The sequence below is a fragment of the Candoia aspera genome, chromosome 2 (assembly GCF_035149785.1).
Source record: "Candoia aspera isolate rCanAsp1 chromosome 2, rCanAsp1.hap2, whole genome shotgun sequence".
In the NCBI taxonomy this organism is placed as follows: Eukaryota; Metazoa; Chordata; class Lepidosauria; order Squamata; family Boidae; genus Candoia; species Candoia aspera.
This window is the reverse complement of record NC_086154.1, coordinates 20,750,274-20,764,115: the sequence shown is the minus strand read 5'-3', so window position 1 is coordinate 20,764,115 and position 13,842 is coordinate 20,750,274. Positions and strand designations below refer to the sequence as shown.

The 13,842-nt window shown below is 41.9% G+C and overlaps 1 protein-coding gene and 1 pseudogene across 1 annotated transcript in view; one reads left to right on the top strand and one right to left on the bottom strand.

The window, feature by feature from the left end:
• The window catches only part of LOC134489057 (zinc finger protein 420-like), a 62,125-nt gene that overhangs the window by 17,561 nt on the left and 30,722 nt on the right, over positions 1-13,842 (bottom strand). The gene's annotated exons all lie outside the window — the stretch shown is intronic.
• On the top strand, positions 4,441-11,020 carry LOC134489068 (zinc finger protein 501-like; annotated as a pseudogene).

Sequence of the window (13,842 nt, the reverse complement as noted above, 5' to 3'; positions counted from 1 at the left end):
GCCTTTTCCCCTGTGGCAGCCCTTCAAGTATTGGAAGACTGTATCATGTCTTCCCTCAGTCTTCTCTTCGTTAAGCTAAAGATCCCTAGTTCCTTTAGTCTTCTTCATAGGTTTTAGCCTCCAGGCCCCTTATCATCTTTGTTGTCTTCTCTGGGGGGACAATTGATAGACTGCCTCCACATGGTGTCCCTGGGCCTCCAAAGACTTTTGGAGAGGCTAAGTGGCCTATCATATACGAGGCAGCCAGATAAACCTGTGGATCTCCTGGGTAGGGCACATCTCTGTTTGTCATCTTCACTATGTTACAGGGAAATAACAAAGGCTCTTTTCAGGGCCAATTCACAAGAAAACTTGGACCTTGTATCAGGATTTGCCAGATTAATATTGAGGGCATTAGTAGGGCTAAATGCCAAATCCTGGAGAAAGTTTTAACAGATTATGATGTAGACATGCTTTGCTGATTTCTTGATGGCAACTGATGCTGCAAAAGACTATATTTTGTAATCTTAATGTTTGTTTTTAGCTATAATTGCCCTATGACCAATGTACATTTTCTGTATACTTTTTTTATATTCCCAATTTTTAAAATATATTTGTAATATGTATGATGTGCTGCCATATGATCAATCAATCAATCAATCAATCAATCAATCAATGTCTTCTCTGAACCCTTTCTAGGATCTTAGCGTCTTCTTTTGTATTGTGGTGACTGGATGCAGTATTCCAATTGTGGCCTCACCACTGTGGTATATAGTGTGCTACTATCACTTCCTGTGATCTTGATCCTATCCCTGTGTTGATGCTCCCCAGGACTGCGTTGGCTTTTTTGGCAGTTGCAGCGCACTGCTGACCCTCTTAAGCGGTGGTCCACCAGGACACCTACAGTAGATCTCTCTCATAGGCACTACTGTTGAGCCAGGTACTCCCTATCTTGTACTTGTGCACCTGGTTTTTCCTGCCTAAGTGTAGGACCTTACATTTCTCACCACTGAACTTCATCTTGTTGGGATAGGGCCCAATGCTCAAGTCTGCCAAGATCCTTCTGAATCTTGACTTATCTTCTGAAGTGTTAGCAAAATAGAATCCACCAGGGGGCTCCCTCTGCAGCTTCAGCATTGGGCCACTGGAGGGCAAATGCCACAGGTGGCTTCCAGAGGCAAGTGAGAAGGGAGTAACATCACTAAGTCTTGCCTCTCTAGGATGATGCACTCTCTCACTTTAACCCATTGTGCTTCGGAGGAGGTTACAAAGGCAGCAGGAAAGACTTGCAGGGAAGAGACCCAGACTGTGTCCCTGGGTGAGTGGGGAGCCTCTTCCTGTGCAAAGGGAGGCAGAGGATACTCACGCTGGAGAAGGAAGAGATACCTGCAAAGTCCTAATCCAGGTTCAATCTTCTGAGTCCTGGGAGGGGGAGAGCCCAGATCCCATATTCCCCTGCCACCCCTTTCCATGCACATAACAGCCAGGGGGAAAGAAGAGCTCCAGACCAGCTGTGTTGCCCCCAGCAACAAATCCAGGATGCCCAGGAAGGAGGAGGGGATCTGGGGGAGCCCTTTACTCCTCATTTCATGGGAAAAGCCCCTGAGTGGGGGAGGGGGAGAGTTTGCATTGCAAATCTCAAGCAGGAAAGAAGAAAAGCTTTGCAAGGAAGGAGATGCAAAAGATTGTGCCTCCATTCTCACCATGTGCTGGATGAGGCTAAAAGGGGGTTGGATCCTCTGCAGTTCAACATGTCTTAGGAGGGTGAGTGAACCAGGACGTCATCCTACGCTACCTTCTTTCAAGCCCTGTGTCTTATGTGAACTCAGCCCCTGCGGCTGGTGGAGCTGTCTGGGCTTAGGGCATGTTGTGTGAACCTGCCTGCGTGTAATAGCATGCCTTGGCTCTTCCAAAGCAAACCCTGAAGAAAGGGAACTGGAACATCCTAAGGCAGGGTCATTTAATTGGCATTTCACTTTATGTGAACTGAACTTTCATGGTTTGTTAACCTGTTTGGGGTTTGACCTATCTGCTCAATGCCCCTGCAATCCTGTACCGGCTCAGAAAAATACTTCCTTTCATGGGGATGAGTGTTGTTCAATGGTTAGATCTACCACTTTCTAATTCTTGGTATTGATTTTCTTTTCTATTTCTGATACACTGAACATCTTCACTTATGGACAAAATTATCTCTCGGGCAAAGAGGGCTGAATGGCCTGCTGTGGCCATTTCTGCGGCTACAGGAACAGTCCTATGAATGTGAATGAAAATGTGCTTGGAGATCCACAAGATTCCTTGGACTCATTTGGAGTTGCCTTACAGGACAGAGAAAGAATGGAGACCCAACCTTCAGGAAGTGCATTAACTGGAAAAGGCCCTTCTGCTGTTCAGCCTGGCAGGTGTGGGAAGAACTGGGCAGGAGATCCTGGAGGAGGAAACCATCTGTTCAGAAGGTCAGCCCTGGGACTTCAGGAGCATCCGGTATCAGGAGGCTGAGGGTCCCCGAGGACTTTGCAGCTGACTCCACTACGTTTGCAGTTGATGGTTGAGACCGGAAAAGCACACAAAAGCCCAGATGCTGGACCTGGTTGTCCTGGAGCAGTTCCTGGCCCTCCTGCCCCTGCAGGTGGAGAGCTGGGTGCGGGAGTGCGAGGCAGAGACCAGCTTTCTGCTCCACACTCCCGCACCCAGAGAGACCTTCATGTTGGGAGCCTGGAAGGGGTTTGAATGGAATAAACAATGATAACCCCTCCCTACCAGAGTTCTCTGGCATTCATAATATGTGCAGATGTTTCACTCGTTCTTGTAGGACCTTGTTCCGCTATCCATTCTAGAAGATAGATTTGGGACAGCCGCTCCTTTCTTACTTTTCAGCCTCACCGCTGGACATTTGGGCTTCAAAGTTGTGTTCAGAGAACAAGAATCCACTTCATGTTGTGTGGTGTCTGTTAATTATTCTTCTTTTCTCCTGCCTACTCTTTCAAGCCCTTTGCTGTGGAGATCAGAGATGCTGAGGGAAGGAGGAATCGATCAAGTCCCCCTCAGGAGCTGTTTTTCAGGAGTTTCTCTCAGGAAGATCCAAATCAGGACACCTCAGGAGGTAATACAAGGTCCTCCCATTCCCCAGAGAGATCCCAGCTGTCTCATCTTTTCTATGTCTTCTCTTCTGTAGAATACCTCCTCCTATTTCGTTAATCATGCATTTTAAAATTCTGTCTCCCTCACAGGGAAGAATAGAATGAAGTTGACTGTTCCCTATGGTGGAGCTGGAACAGTGCTTGAACCTCCAACTCCAGTAAGAGCAGGAAATTAGGTTTGTATTCTCCCTTTCCTTCAGAAAGTCAAGGTGGTGTACGTAGCACTGTCCCCTTCCATTTTTCCCTCTTGTTTTGGCTGGGTTAGTTTTGTGTTCCTGAGCAACCTGGAATGGGGAATAGAAGATTCTAGTTGCTCTCAGTCAGCTTAGGCTCCTCTGAAGTCTGTTGTTGGGATACAATGGGTTGTAATTTCTATACTGAGATTCTTAGTAGAAACTTTTTTTTAAAGACCACTATTTAGCTCTCTTTCTGATACTTACTCTTTTACTATTAGCTTACAATAACTAATTTTTTTAAAAGTCCTTCAAGAGATAGGAATAACATTATCACAGCAGTAGCAACTGCGAACCAGAGACCCATTGTTTTTCTAATTCTTTGACTTGGAATTGTGCAAGGCTGCTCAAAAGAACGAAATACTCACACTAGTATATGACCATTTTTAAAAAGCCTTGTTTACAACCAGTGATAAGAAAAATAAGCCTATGAGATTAAAAGATAAGGCAGACTATTAAAATCCAATGAAGATGGCCAGATAGAATAGTTTCTAAGTAAAAATTGTTCTGAAAGAGCACCGATTCAAGGTACTTGGCTTGAAAAGTAATTTCTAATCCTCTGATCTGTGCTTGGATTTGGAGGCTGAGGCTGCAAAATGCAAAGGCCGCAAAGGCTCGGAATTGTCCTTCCCAGGAAATTTTCTCCGCCTTTTTATCTCCCGTTCAGCCAATGGGTTGGACTACTAGCAGCTTCCTTGCAATCTGAGGAGGAGCAGAAACTGGGTTGTCTCTCTCTGGACATGGATGGCAGCCCACACAAATCCCTGGCTGAGCTCTCCCAGCACTTTCATGCAGGTGTCGAGCATGGACAGAATTGCTCCTTCTGGGGACACCACAAGCCATTTGCTGCAATGCTAGAAAGAATCCCCCACCCATTTCCTTCTGCAAACAGAGGAAGGATTGGAGTCACTGATAGGTGGGTTTCCAAGGCCCATCTGCCAGTTGATTCTCTCCAGACACTAGGAGTCTTTTGATGATGGATGGATGGATGGATGGATCTAGAAGGAAAGTGGGCTTACTTTCACTGAATGGCACAAAGTCCTGCAGAATCAATCAAGTTGATAAAAGCTGCCTGAATTTGGGAATTGTGAACAATAGGACAGATCTTGCAAATCCTCCTGGGCCTGCTCTGTTCTCTTTTTTCTTCTGCAGGAGGGCCTTGTGTCCTTCGAGGAGGTGGCTGTGTGTTTCTCCGAGGAGGAGTGGTCTCAGCTGGATCCTCACCAAAAAGCGCTGCATTGGGAAGTCACGCTGGAAAATTGTAGGAACGTGGCCTCTCTGGGTAAGGGTTTGCTACTCTCCAATCAGAGGATTCAGGAAGACATTTTGTAGTGAGATGCCATCAACTTTTTTTTATTGTTGTTGTAATCTTATTAAAGAATTTTTATCAGAGTAAAAACAATACAAGTTTTGAAGGGGAGATCAAAAAATAAAGTAATAAGTGAATAAGAAAGAAGTATAAAGAGAAAATGAAAAAATAAAAAGTAATAAAGAAGTAGCTTCCGATCTTCTTAACAGCAGTTCTAAATGCAGTTATATTTTAGCCTATCTCTCTCTAAGGTAACATCCTAGTTATCCTTTCTTATCTTCAAACCCATTGATCTCAAGTTTATTTTGTTCTCTTTTCAGCAAAAAGTCCATAAGGGGTTTCCAGGCCCTAATAAGTGTAGATATTGTCCCGTCTCTAATCAAGCAAGTCAATTTGGCCATCTCTGCAAATTCTGTCATCTTCACCAACCATTCCTGTGTTGTAGGTATTTCAGAGTCCTTTCATCTTTGTGCATATAATAGTCTTGCTGCAATTACCATATACAGAAACAATCTTCCATGACTCTTTTCCAGCTGTCTATCCATGAGTCCCAACAGAAAGTGTTCTGGTTTCAGTTGGATATTGATCTTTAAAATTCTCTGTATCACTGTATTTATTCGAATCCAACATTTTCTAGCTTTCTTACAAGTCCACCAAACATGATAAAATGACCCTTCATGTTATCCACATTTCCAAAATAAATTGAAGTACCTTTATACATTTCTGGTAATTTTTCTGGTGTCAAATACCAACGGTACATGACTTTATAAAAGTTCTCTTTTAGATTATAACGTAACGTGAATTTCAGTCATTTCAACCCCACATGTTCCGATTGCTCCATCTGTATATTATGACCAAAATTCTTGCCCATTTTATCATACATGTTTTAACCTGTTTATACAATTTAGCAATTACATGTTCATCATTTATATATAATTCAGGTTCAAATTCTGCCTTATGTTGTTCAATACCATAGGTCCTTTTATCTACCTTGAACTGCCATTCCTTGAACGGTCATTCCTAATAGAAACCGACACTTCTGATGTCGTCTAGTGGTTAAGGCAACGGGCTAGGAACCAGGAGACTGAGAGTTCTAGTCCCGCCTTAGGCATGAAAGCCGGCTGGGTGACCTTGGGCCAGTCACTCCCTCTCAGCCCAACTCTCCTTACAGGGCTGCTGTTGTGGGGAAAATAGGAGGAGGAAGGAGTATTAGGTATGTTTGCCACCTTGAGTTATTTATAAAAATAATAAAGGCGGGATGGAAAATAAATAAAAATAAATTAAAAAATAAACCTTTCTGATAACTGTAAATATGAAAAACATTGACAACTATTTCCCTCTGCCGTCAATTGCTCTCTCGACGTCATTTTGTATTCCCCTTGCTCATGTTCTAATAGCTCTCAACGTGTTATCGATTAGTCTTTGCCTGCTGCGGCTCTTCCATAAAATGTTTCTTGTGCCAAGAACCATAAAGGGTTTTTTCGGGCCCAGTCTGGGTTTGTATCTCTGCTATATTCTCAATATGGCACTTCTAGCATTTTAAAATCTACATTAATCATAACTTTATCGTACCACAAATATCCATGCCATCCAAACCTCGGGACATGCTGATCAACATCTAAAATTCTCTTATTTCTCAGCAACACCCACATCCAAACCAAACGAAACAGCAGGCTGCAGTGTACAGTTTCAAATCAGGCAGACCGAATCCTCCTCTTTTCTTTGCATCTTGGACAATTTTATATTTAACCTGTGGCTTTTTTCCGTACAAACCTAGATCTCTCTTTCTGCCATTGCTTAAATGGTACATCAGTTGTCAAAATAGGTACTGTTTGAAACAAAAACATCATTCTAGGCAAAACATTCATTTTTATCACAGAAATTCTCCGCAACAGTGAAGGTTTATTTATTTATTTATTATTCAAATTTCTATCACTGCCCATCTCCCCCCAAAGAGGGGGACTCTGGGTGGTTTACAATAAAACTCCCATTTTAACATATCCTTCTTAATTTCATTCCATATCTTAATTTTTTTGTGTGTGTCAGAAGAATCTACCAAGGAGTTCTGTACTGAAAGGATTTGCCGGTGACGTCACAGTTGCCCGGTAAACGCCCTACGAGGCTCCTTTCATGTCCCTGTTATTTTTCCCACCAAAGTGGTACCTTTTTAAATTTATTTAATTTATTTATTATTTAAATTTAATTACTGCCCATCACGCCCAAAAGAGGATTTATCTACTTGCATTTACATGCTTTCAAACTGCTAGGTTAACAGGAACTGGGACTAGTTGACAGGAGCTCACCCCGTCACGTGGCTTGCGCTCTCGGATTTTGAACTGCTGAGGTGCCAACCGTAATGGTCCTCTGGCTCAGCGTCTTAACCACTGAGCCACCGCGGGCCCTTTTAACATAATTATTTTGAAATAACATGCAGTTCATATTGATCATAGTTATACCCAAGTATTTTACTTTTTTCTCAATCTTAAAACCTGTTGTTCCCATCAATTCTACTTGATCTTCCATTTTCATATTTTTTGTTAACATCTTTGTCTTTTGATTATTGATCTTAAAACCCACTAAAATGCCCAATTTCTTTAATTTTTCATTAGTATTTCTATTCCCTCCAAAGAATCTTCCAAAATTACCACCAAATCCTCAGCAAATGCCCTCAGCAGTGGGGCAAAGGGCATCCTTACCTTGTCCCTTTTTGTATCTCACAAGATTTGGTTAATGCTCCATTAACAATTTTTTGTGCTTTTTGCAAAGTGTAGATCGATTTCACCCATGTAATAAAATTCTGTCTGAAGTCATATCTTCCAAAATTTTAAACAAGAAAGTCCAGTTCTAAGATCACTGTGCCGCTTCTTTTTCATTATGTGGTTCTAATATTCCAAAATCTTCCACATATTTCTAATGTTACCTCTTAACTGTCTCTTAGGTCAATGGCTTTCTGCTTAGATGCACCCTGTGCCATCTCTCATCTGGTGAATTTTTCCAGTTCAATTTAAAGATATCAGTGACGAACAAACTCCTTGGCTTGAGGAGATGCAGAACTCCATCACATTGATTTCAGCATTTTGGGCCGTGATGCTTTCCTGTCAGTCCTTTGAAGGATTGTTATTTATTCAGGCACTTGGATTAGTGACATGTCTTCCTTTTCATTTCTATCCTGAGCCTAGGGAATACGGGCAAAATGGTGCTGTTTTTCCATTGCAAACGTGCTGTTTAGGGTTAATAGAAGAAATCTAGGTTTTTTTCTCTCCAACCGTGTGATTTTGGCAAGAAAAAAAGAAACACAAATGGAAGGTAGTTTGGCTAGGAAGAAAAGGATGAGTTTCAAAATTGATTTAGTTCCCATAGGTCTCTGCTGGAATCGGACCCCCTCCAATAAATGTTAGGTTTTTCTCCTAATACCTCTTTGGATGTTCCCCTGATTCTTCCTTAACTCTGAGCTGACTCTGGGTGAGATTTGAATAAGTACGGATAATTATAAACAAAAAGGATGCTTTAGATGTTTTAAAGCTTTTATGCCTCATAAATATAGAAATTATCATTTGCATACCATGCCACTGTAAGCATGAATAATGGTAATATATTGGAATTTGGCAAAATTTCAGAAGGAAATGCATATGACCACTACAGTTTAATTTTTTTCCCTAACCTTGCTTTCATTTTCATTTTTCTTTTCTTTTGAAGGTACTATTGGGCAGGAGAATAAAGATTTCAGTGAACCATCCCAAATGATCAGGCAGGGAGATGGGACGGAGAAGCCTGCAATTCAAGTGGACCTAGGAAGGCATGAGAGAAACCAATCAAATAATTGGAATACGGAAAGCTCATCTTCCATCGAGGCTCAGATGCCAGACTTTCTCGACCAGCAAGGAAAAATAAAGAAAAAATATATTGGGAAAAGTTTAAGACTATTCAAAGACAAATTAGATGTAAATGAACACTATCCAACCCAAACCAAAGATTATATATGCCAAGACAATGGAAAAAATTACAATTGGACTTTCACTCTTTCTCGTGAAAACGGGTCCCTTACATATGGTAAAAAGATCCACCCAGAGGAGAAGCCATATAAGTGCACGGAGTGTGGAAAGTCGTTTACTTGTAGGAATAAACTTACTCTCCATAAATGGATCCACACAGTAGAGAAGCCATATAAATGCACTGAGTGTGGAAAGGGCTTTGCTCAGAAGTATAATTTTAATTCCCATAAAAGGATCCACACTGGGGAGAAGCCATCTCAATGTATGGAGTGTGGAAAGACCTTTATTCACAGCGGCCAACTTACTTGCCATAAAAGGATCCACACAGGGGAGAAGCCATATTAATGCATGGAGTGTGGGAAGGGCTTTAGCCAACTCAGAAATCTTACTTCCCATAAAAGGATCCACACGGGAGAAGCCATATAAATGCATAGAGTGTGAAAAGACCTTAATTCAGAGTGGTCAACTTACTCTCCATAAAAGGATCCACAAAGGGGAGAAGCCATATAAATGCATGGAGTGCGGAAAAGGCTTCAGCCGACTGAGTAATCTTACTTCCCATAAAAGGATCCACACAGGGGAGAAGCCATATAAATGCATGGACTGTGGAAAGACCTTTATTCAGAGCGGTCAACTTACTCACCATAAAAGGATCCACACAGGAGAGAAGTCATATAAATGCAGAGAGTGTGGAAAGGGCTTCAGTGAAAATGGGTCCCTTATGAGACATAAAAGGATCCACACAGGGGAGAAACCATATAAATGTGCAGAGTGTGGAAAGAGCTTCAGAACAAGTGGTTACCTTACTTACCATAAAAGGATCCACACAGAAAAGAAACCAGGTAAATGTTTGGGGGGCATATAGAGCTTCAGGACAAACAGTAACCTAATTTCCCATGCACTGATCTGTTTGGGTGAGAATCCATGTAAATTCTAGATTTAATTGGTTAAATTTATTCCATTCCTATTTATATTGACTAGGAAAGCAAGTGTTTTCCTCACAACTGGCAGCCCCCGAGAGATTAATTTACCAAGGAAAATAAAAGCAGTGGGTACATGCTTTTTCAATTATGAACTGGATTTTTGAAGGTACTCTCATTTGAAGGTGGCAAATGCTATTGCCCATCAATAAGAGGATTTTTTTTTGTTAAGTTTACTTTGATTCCTGTTTCTATTTGGGACTCAATTCCAAGCAAATAGCCATTTTTGGCATCTCAGACTCTGGGCTATGCGGTTTTTTAAAGATGTCTTTAAAAAGACATTTTTAGAAGTGAGCTTCCTGCTCCCGAATTGTTTGTTCTTTCCACTTGGTCATGGTTCTGGGAGGTACGTGAACAGGCAGACATTTAACAGGTGCTGCCTCCTAAAGCAGCAGAAGTAGCTGCATCTCCCTGATGCATCTCTTCAGGACAAAGCTTTATTAGTGTTGCTTCCATTATAGCAGACATACAGATAGAAATTCAGCTGATTCAGACACTTCCCGGAGTTTAAACTTTCCTTCTTTTGCCCAGTCTTCTTACAGTTGTTTCCCCCTCCCCTTCTCATTCCTTGATACACTCACAGTTTATCAGAGGACCCTACAATTTTCTTTCCTAACAAAAAGTTGGAAATGTCGCAGCAGGGAGATTCTGGGGTCTGGAGCAGTATTATAATCGAAAGGGAACTCAAGTTCCATCAAAGTGTACAGAGAGAGAGGGAATGTGATACTGAATTGTCCCATTGAATAATTGTGGTATTGAATTAAAACTGGCAACTAAGAGGATTTGTCCTTTGAATTTTTCATGACTTTCTTTTCTTTTTTCTTTTCTTTTCTGTTCTGTTCTGTTCTGTTCTTTTGTCTCAAGTTAGGAATAATCAGGAGAATGAGAATGAAAGTGACTCCAGTGTGCTGATGTTGCAAACGATGAAGCAAGAAGGGAGATATTTGGAAATCAGTGGGGACCAAAATAAAATCCTATGATATTAAGAAAAGCTATTTAAGAGAACTACAGTTCCTCCTGACCAAACATCCAGAAATGAGAAGGGGTGTTGCCCCTGAGATGTGAAGATACCAAAACATAATCAGACTTACATCCACGGTGTAGAACCGAGTCAACCAGCATGAATGCCAAAGCGTGGAACCTTTTTCAGTCAAAGGCCTCTCCTTAAGTGAGAGAATTGCCACATACATATCAATGTCTAGTGTGTGGAAAGAGCTTCAGGATGAAGAATTCCTCTCACAAAAGGAGCCAGAATGAGGCGAAGCCCCAAAATGCACATGCAAAACACTTTCCAGCATTAAGGCCATCTTTTGCCTTTCGAGGGTGTGATGAGGGCTAAGCAAAAGTCTAAATTTGATTGAAATAAAATCAAATATCAATGGTGTGTTTACTTTCCAGGCATGTACTAAATTCTCTTCAGTTGCATTAAAAATTAGTAACACATGAACATTTTTGGAAGGTTTTGGATGGGGGGCATACTTCAGGGATTCAGAGGCTCCTGCTGGTTTGAAGCTGTTTATTCAGCTACTGCTCATTGATGGTTCTGGGTCAAACTGGAGAATAAAGAATGGGCTGAAAGGACAGAGAAGCTAACTCCATTCTTTTTAAATTGCTTTTTTGCCAGTTTTTCTCCTCCATTTAAATTTTTTCTTTCCCTAACTGTAGCTAAATCTCTTTTTCTCTTGCATTGTCACCTCCAAATGGAGACGAATCTGTTCAAACCAGTGGAGTCTTCAGCTCTATGGGCTAGAAGAAAAATTACACTTTTTCTCTGTTCACGATCTGAAGATATTCCGGTTGCCTTAAATTCTCCAGAGGTCTTAAGGTTCCTACTCATATTTCCTGAGGCATATTCCCTGCTTGACCCCTAAGTAAAACAGATTTTATTTTTGCATTTATTTGTTGTTGTTTATTCGTTTAGTCGCTTCCGACTCTTCATGACTTCATGGACCAGCCCACGCCAGAGCTTCCTGTCGGTCGTCAACACCCCCAGCTCCCCCAGGGACGAGTCCGTCACCTCTAGAATATCATCCATCCACCTTGCCCTTGGTCGGCCCCTCTTCCTTTTGCCCTCCACTCTCCCTAGCATCAGCATCTTCTCCAGGGCGTCCTGTCTTCTCATTATGTGGCCAAAGTATTTCAGTTTTGCCTTTAATATCATTCCCTCAAGTGAGCAGTCTGGCTTGATTTTCTGGAGGATGGACTGGTTTGATCTTCTTGCAGTCCAAGGCACTCTCAGAATTTTCCTCCAACACCACAGTTCAAAAGCATCGATCTTCCTTTGCTCAGCCTTCCTTATGGTCCAGCTCTCGCAGCCATATGTTACTACGGGGAACACCATTGCTTTAACTATGCGGACCTTTGTTGTCAGTGTGATGTCTCTGCTCTTAACTATTTTATCGAGATTTGTCATTGCTCTTCTCCCAAGGATTAAGCGTCTTCTGATTTCCTGACTGCAGTCAGCATCTGCAGTAAACCTAGGAATACAAAGTCTTTCACTGCTTCTACGTTTTCTCCCTCTATTTGCCAGTTATCAATCAAGCTGGTTGCCATAATCTTGGTTTTTTTCAAGTTTAGCTGCAAGCCAGCTTTTGCACTTTCTTCTTTCACCTTCATCATAAGGCTCCTGAGGCCCTCATCGCTTTCAGCCATCAAAGTAGTATCATCTGCATATCTGAGATTGTTAATGTTTCTTCCAGCGATTTTAACTCCAGCCTTGGATTCCTCAAGCCCAGCACGTCGCATGATGTGTTCTGCGTACAGGTTGAATAGGTAGGGTGAGAGTATACGGCCCTGCCGTACTCCTTTCCCAATCTTAAACCAGTCCGTTGTTCCGTGGTCTGTTCTTACTGTTGCTGCTTGGTCGTTATACAGATTCTTCAGGAGGCAGACAAGATGACTTGGTATCCCCATACCGCTAAGAACTTGCCACAATTTGTGATGGTCCACACAGTCAAAGGCTTTAGAATAGTCAATAAAACAGAAATAGATGTTTTTCTGAAACTCCCTGGCTTTTCCCATTATCCAGCGGATATTGGCAATTTGGTCCCTAGTTCCTCTGCCTTTTCTAAACCCAGCTTGTACATCTGGCAATTCTCGCTCCATGAATTGCTGAAGTCTGCCTTGCAGGATCTTGAGCATTACCTTACTGGCATATGAAATGAGTGCCACTGTTTGATAGTTTGAACATTCTTTAGTGTTTCCCTTTTTTGGTATGGGGATATAAGTTGACTTTTTCCAATCTGATGGCCATTCTTGTGTTTTCCAAATTTCCTGGCATATAGCATGCATTACCTTGACAGCATCATCTTGCAAGATTTTGAACAGTTCAGCTGGGATGCTGTTGTCTCCTGCTGCCTTGTTATTAGCAACGCTTCTTAAGGCCCATTCAACCTCACTCTTCAGGATGTCTGGCTCTAGCTCACTGACCACACCGTCAAAGCTATCCCCGATATTGTTATCCTTCCTATACAGGTCTTCCGTATATTCTTGCCATCTTTTCTTGATCTCTTCTTCTTCTGTTAGGTCCTTGCCATCTTTGTTTTTGATCATACCCATTTTGGCCTGGAATTTACCTCCAATGTTTCTAATTTTCTGGAAGAGGTCTCTTGTCCTTCCTATTCTATTGTCTTCTTCCACTTCCGTGCATTGCTCGTTTAAAAATAATTCCTTATCTCTTCTGGCTAGCCTCTGGAATTTTGCATTTAATTGGGCATATCTCCCCCTTTCACTTGTGCCTTTTGCTTTCCTTTCTTCTTGGGCTACTTCTAGTGTCTCAGCAGACAGCCATTTTGCCTTCTTGGTTTTCTCTTTCTTTGGGATGTATTTTGTTGCCGCCTCCTGAACAATGTTGCAAACCAATTGTCCAGAGTTCTTCCGGGACCCTATCTACTATGTCCAGTCCCTTAAATTGATTCTTCACCTTCACTGCATATTCCTTAGGAAGATTAGTGAGCTCATATCTAGCTGATCTGTGGGTCTTCCCTAATCTCTCTAGTCTGATCCTAAATTGTGCAAGAAGAAGTTCGTGATCTGAACTACAGTCAGCTCCAGGTCTTGTTTTTACCGACTGTACAGATGTCCACCACCTTTGGCTGCAAAGGATGTAGTCAATCTGATTTTGGTGTTCTCCATCTGGGGAAGTCCATGTATAAAGCCGTCTCTTAGGTTGTTGGAAGAGAGTGTTTGTTATGCAGAGTGAGTTGTCTTGGC